Genomic DNA, 5,903 nt, shown 5'->3' with positions numbered 1-5,903 from the left:
TGGAAGAAAGTATATGGCATGGCGTTGATACTTGCCCCTGAATCCGCCAATGCCATTTCCTCACCTAAGTTGCCGATGTTACGAAATAATGAAGCTTCCGGGTCTTTTCTTCTTGTTCGGCATGTTCTTTTGCAACACCGCCCGAGCATGAAGCATCAAAGCACCAACTGAAGCACTCTCCCCTAATTTCCTCTTGTTGGTCAATAGGTCTTTCAGGAACTTCGCATACTTAGGCATTTGAGCTAAAGCCTCAACAAAAAGGAATGTTGATGTGGAGTTGCTTGAACAAACTAAGGGAACTTCTTATCTGTTTTCATCCCCTTGGTCATTCTTTAATCTAGAGGGATAAAGGGATTCTTGGCTTGAAAGGTGGGGGTGCCACCTCTTTCTCTTTGTTTGCTCCCTTCTCAACCTCTCGACCTCGGGTGCATGTTCTTTCGAGCTTCTCACTCGGGAAGCCTCCCTTCAACCTCACGACCGCTTCTCAAGCGATCGCCTTCACATGTTCTCTCGGGGTTGGTTTTCCGTGTTGCTTGGTAAACTTCCATGTGGCCTTTCGGGAAAGAGATTTACTAATTTGCCCCACTTGATTTTTCAAGGTTGTGCAAGGAGGTGGTGTGATTGCGAAGTGTAGCCTCGGCTGATTCAAATCTTGTATTTGCCGATTGAACAAATCTAGCCAAGTGCTTCTCCAAATCCGTCATTCGGGTTTCCAAGCCTAAAATTTTGTTTTCCACTTGAGGGGCTTGTTGTTGTTGTTGGAACTCCGATGCCCCCATGGTCTTCTGTGGTCCTTGATTACTCCATGAAAAGTTGGGATGATTCTTCCAACTTTGAATTGTAGGTGTTCTTTGTATGGATTCCCTTGAGGTCTCATTCCATTACCTACAAAGTCAACATTCTCAACTGAAGAAACATCACCTATGACGATTGGGCAATCGGAAGGAGCATGTCCTCCACCACAACCGGTACAATTTGTCATGGCCGCAACTCTATTCGAAGCTATAAGATCTAGCTTCTTACTCAAACTCTCCACTTGGGCCGCCAATGAAGTTACCGCATCAATTTCATGGAGACCGGCCACCTTTTTCTTTTCCCTAGCGTTCCACTGGTAGCTATTTAACCCCATTTCCTCAATCAATTGACGAGCCTCGTCGGGGGTCTTGCTACCTAAGGTACCTCCTGCCGCCGCATCCAAGAGTTGCCTTGTACTCGGGTTCAAACCATTGTAGAAGGTTTGAACAATCATCCACTCTGGGAATCCGTGTTGCGGACACTTGCGCAGGAGTTCCTTGAACCTTTCCCATGTCTCAAATAGAGACTCCAATTCCAACTGCATAAAGGATGAGATCTCATTCCTAAGCTTTGCTGATTTTCCGGGAGGGAAATAACGGGCTAGAAAAGCTTCTACCATCTCCTCCCATGTAGTGATTGATGCCCTAGGTAATGAGTGTAGCCACTGCTTTGCTTTCCCCTTTAAGGAAAATGGGAAGGCTCTCAATTTGATGGCATCATCCGTCACACCATTTATCTTCAGCATGTCACACACCTCGAGGAAGCTCTCTATGTATGTTGTTTGGATCCTCATCGGCCAAACAGGTTGAATTTGTGCGGGACTGCTTTGCGACATATGGATGAATCTTGGCTTTAGCTCGAAATTACGAGCTGTGATTGGGGGGCGCACAATACTCGATTGTGTCCCCAATACTGAAGGTCTGGCATAATCGGATAGTGTCGTTGTTGCTCATTTGTTACGCCATGTTGTCGGATCCTTCTACTTCAAATCAGTGGATTAGGCTGTTCTTGTGCGAGGTTCTTTCCACTTTCCTTGAAGTGTACGTTCAAGCTCGGGGGTCTCCTTCAATCAATATTGATGGATTCCCTCGGGTCATAACACGGAGCTGCACCAAAAAGTAAAGAAAAAAGAAAATCGAGAACGATGATAGAATAAGAAGATATGAAATAGAATGTGTAGTGAAAATAGCTAAGAAAACAAAGTGCAAAAGTATCTCTAAGCGCCTAACTCCCGACACGGCGCCAAAAAAACTTGACAAGGTCCCTTGCGTATATCCATAAGTGCGGGTTTGTCGAGTAATAATCCCGGGTGAGCGGAGTCGAGATCCACGAGGGGAGTAGGGAGTGAAAATACTTAATTTGGTTCTTAGCTATGTGGAAGATCAATAGTGATTAGTGTGAAATTGATTCAATTCTCAATAATAAAAGAAACAAGTGAGAGAGCAAGAATAAAGAAAAGGGTAAGGCAATCGATAAAGATGGGGTACTCGGATGATGCTTCACCCTAGGGATAAATCATTTCAAGTGCAAGAACTCTCTATTATGCCTCCTAATCAATGCATGGTGAGTCGTGGAAATCCTTACATACATAGTCCCAAATCTAAGGTCAACTATGCCTAACTCTATATCATGCTCCCGGGAGGAGAAATTAAACAATCTCAACACTCGCTACTCGCATAGAGTTGCAATGAGCTCTAAAGGGTTCCAAGTGATAAATCGCTTCCTAATTATAGACCCTAACCCTTTGGTCCGAGCGGAGGTCCCTAGCCACAATTAAGCCCTAGATACTAAGATCCCTCAGCGCTTCACTCCATTGCAGCGCAGACTAGGCCCCGAGGAGGTTCATCCCTTAGACCATTCACTCTAGTATGGCCGCAAAGAACTCGAGGGCGGAGGTGGGAATCTATCACGTCGGAGGAAAGGGGGCGGCTCTGTGCCTCTCGACTCACCCTCTCAACCCTCTCCAACATAGCTCTGTCTAACGCTCGTGGTGTGTCACTCACTCACAGGGTTACCAACAAGAACTCTCAACCCTAGTGTCACTCTAGGGAAATGTTCATACAATCAAGCATTCAAGGTTGGAACTCACAATAAACATCAATTTATTGAAAAGCATAATGAAGAAGTTCAATGAAGCGAATACATCCTAGGGGTTTCACAATCACCCAAGTACCCACTAGGGGTTTTAGCTCTCCATGGAGCTAAGTACAATCAATGAAATCGAATGTAAAAGCAATGAAATCCATAAAAGAAACCCCCTCGATGGTCGTAGTCGAGTGGTCTTGTGGAAAGCCCTCTGCTAAATGGTCAAAGTTCCTTCAGTCCGGTATAGGATGCGTCTCGATCGAAGCTCCCCTACCAACCTTCTTCCTAATGGAATCACGATGTCGGAGCCGTAGAGCCTCTCCAAAAACCTTGGCCAATACCCTCGAAACCCTAGCGAAAGCTCTCGCAAGTTGGGGAAAAGATGGAGAAAAGAATCTTGAAATCGGGGCTGAAATCGGCTTTAAATAGGGCTGGAATCGAGGCGACTACACGGCGTGTATGATGTCTGCACGCATGTTGAATTTCCACACGAGCGTGAGATGCTTGCTCACATGTATCCCCTTGTCTACAGTGTTTCTTTGCATGTACGTACTACAGATACTACTGTGAAATACTCCCGAATTCCATACTTTCATTGGGAGTAGCATAGCGGGCACACGTTTTACGTCGTGAATCACGCTTCTTCAATGGTTTACATGTTGGTGGATCTCTTGTTCTTATATGCATAAGTCGAGAATGCTCAGTGTGGCTGCCTTTTGTGCCCCTCCAAATGAATGTGCTCTACTCGAATACGAGGAGGTTGGCACACACTCTAGCATCTCACCACGACCTATGTCTTCAGCGTTTGAACCTTAGCAAGATCTCCTCCAAAATAGGTGCATTATGATCCACATTGGCCTATTTCCTTCATACTCGACCTCCACAACCCTACTTGCATAAAAGTAACATAAAAACACATATTAATGTAAAAACACGAGAAAAGTAATGCTCAACATAAGGAATAGAGCAGCTTCACATTCATATCTCACAAGCACTTATCGAGTGCCGTTGCGGGAGTAGGCGTTTAGAGATACTTTACACCTGTTTTTCTTAACTATTTCACTACATTCTATTTCATATCTTCTTATTCTCTAAGGTTCGTTTCTTTTTCTTTTGTGTTTGGGTGCAGCTCTGAGGTTATGACCAAGGGAATCCCTCAATATTGATTGAAGGAGATTACGGCAGAGCGTACACTTACAAGAAAAGGAAAAGAGCACATGCAAAGAACCATTTCTAATTTGAATTTGATTTGGAAGTGGAAGGATCTAAAAACATGGCAGAAACGAGCGAACAGCAGTGGACATTATTTGAGTTATGCCGGACCTTGATCATTGAGGGACACCATCGAGGCATTGTCGTCCCCGATTTCAGACTCAAAACTTTTGAGTTGAGCCGGCATTCATCCACGTGTTGCGACAATCCTGCAGTTCAGCGGTTTGGCCATGAGGGATCAACGGTCATATAGGTGTTTTCTTGGTGGCGATGTCGAAGATAAGCGGGTGACGGATGATGCCATCAAGTTGAGCCTTCCCATTTTCCCTAAAGAGGAGGAGGCGGTGGCCACACTCACACAGACATCGATTACCACATGGGAGGAGATGGTGAAGCTTTCTCTTGCCCGTTATTTCCCTCCCATATGCAAAGTTGAGGGAATGAGATCTCGTCCTTTGATGGGTTGGAATTGGGTCTCTGTTTGAGACATGGGGAAAGGTTCAAGGAACTCTGAGAAAGTGTCCATAACACAATTTACGGAGTGGATGATTGTTCGAGACCATTCTGTGGTTTTGAATGCAGTACCAAAGCAACTCTTAGAAGCGGTGGGAGGGTACCTAGGTAGCAAGACCCGGATGAGGCCCGTGAGTTAATTGAAGAAATGGGTCTCAGCGACCAATGGAATGCTAGGGAGAAGAAAAAGGTGTTCGGGTCTCCATGAAATAGTCGACGGTAACTTCATTGGCGGCTCAAGTGGAAAAATTTGAGTAAAGTTAGATCTTCTAACTGAAAATATGACTGGCACGTGACTAATTGCAGGTGTGGTGGAGGACATGCTCCCTCCGATTTGCCCGATCTCATCGATGATGTTTCTTGATTGGAGAGCGTTGATTTTTGTAAGGTAATGGCATGGACCTCAAAAGAACGCCATATACAATACCTACAATTATGGTTGGAAGAATCATCCCAGTTTCTCGTAGCAGAATGTCGGGGTCCACAAAGGCCATGGGGCCACCGGGTTTCCAACAACAACAACAAGCCCCTCGGGGAGGAAAAGCGAGGAGTCTCGGGTTGGAAACCGAGATGAGTGACTTAGAAGCACTTGGCTGCTAGATTTGTGCTGATACTGCAAATACAAAGGTTTGAATCGAGTCCTGAGGCTCGCCGCTAACTCATGACCACACCGCCTCTTTGCATAACCTTGAAAATCGGGTGGGGCAAATTACGGAAAGTCTCTGCATGAAAGCCACATGTGGAAGCTTGCCGAGGAGCAATCACGAGACCAGCCTAGAGAGCCGCGTGAAAGCGATCACTTTGAGAAGTGGTCGTGAGGTTGAAGAGGTAGGCTTGGTGAGGAAGCCAAAAGGAGACACCTGAAAAAGGGAGAAGAGGTGGCAGCTCCCACCTTTCAAGCCAAGAATCCCTTATCCTACTAGATTGAAAAATGACCAAGAGGATGAGCGGTGCGAAGGGTTTCTCTACGAGGATTTGTTCAAGCAACTCCATATCAATATTTCCTTTTGTTGAGACATTGGCCCAAATGCCCTAAAGTATGTGATGAGTTTCTTGAAAAGACTTGTTGACTAACAAGAGGAAGTTCGAGAAAGTGCTTGATGATTTTAGAAGCGCATCATGGTGGCCCGTATGTGCAAAAGAACATGCCGAAGAAGAAAGGCCGGGAAGGTTCATCATTCCATGTGATGGCTTAATCTAGGTGAGGAAATGCGTCATTGGCGAGACTCGAGCCCGTATCCCAGCCAACATTTTGCCATACCTTCTTTTCAAAAGCTGAGGCTTGGGCGAGCCTGAGC

At 45.6% G+C, this 5,903-nt stretch overlaps 1 non-coding gene across 1 annotated transcript; it reads left to right on the top strand.

Annotated features, from left to right (window-relative positions):
* Positions 1-1,259: 1,259 nt before the first annotated feature.
* Positions 1,260-1,366, top strand: LOC120257145. Its single transcript, XR_005535544.1, has one exon. It is a non-coding gene; the product is annotated as a small nucleolar RNA R71 (small nucleolar RNA).
* The last annotated feature ends 4,537 nt before the right edge of the window (positions 1,367-5,903 follow it).

Source organism: Dioscorea cayenensis, unplaced genomic scaffold (genome assembly GCF_009730915.1).
Source record: "Dioscorea cayenensis subsp. rotundata cultivar TDr96_F1 unplaced genomic scaffold, TDr96_F1_v2_PseudoChromosome.rev07_lg8_w22 25.fasta BLBR01001907.1, whole genome shotgun sequence".
Classification (NCBI taxonomy): Eukaryota; Viridiplantae; Streptophyta; class Magnoliopsida; order Dioscoreales; family Dioscoreaceae; genus Dioscorea; species Dioscorea cayenensis.
The sequence above is the reverse complement of the archived record's forward strand: the minus strand, read 5'-3'. Positions and strand labels throughout refer to the sequence as shown.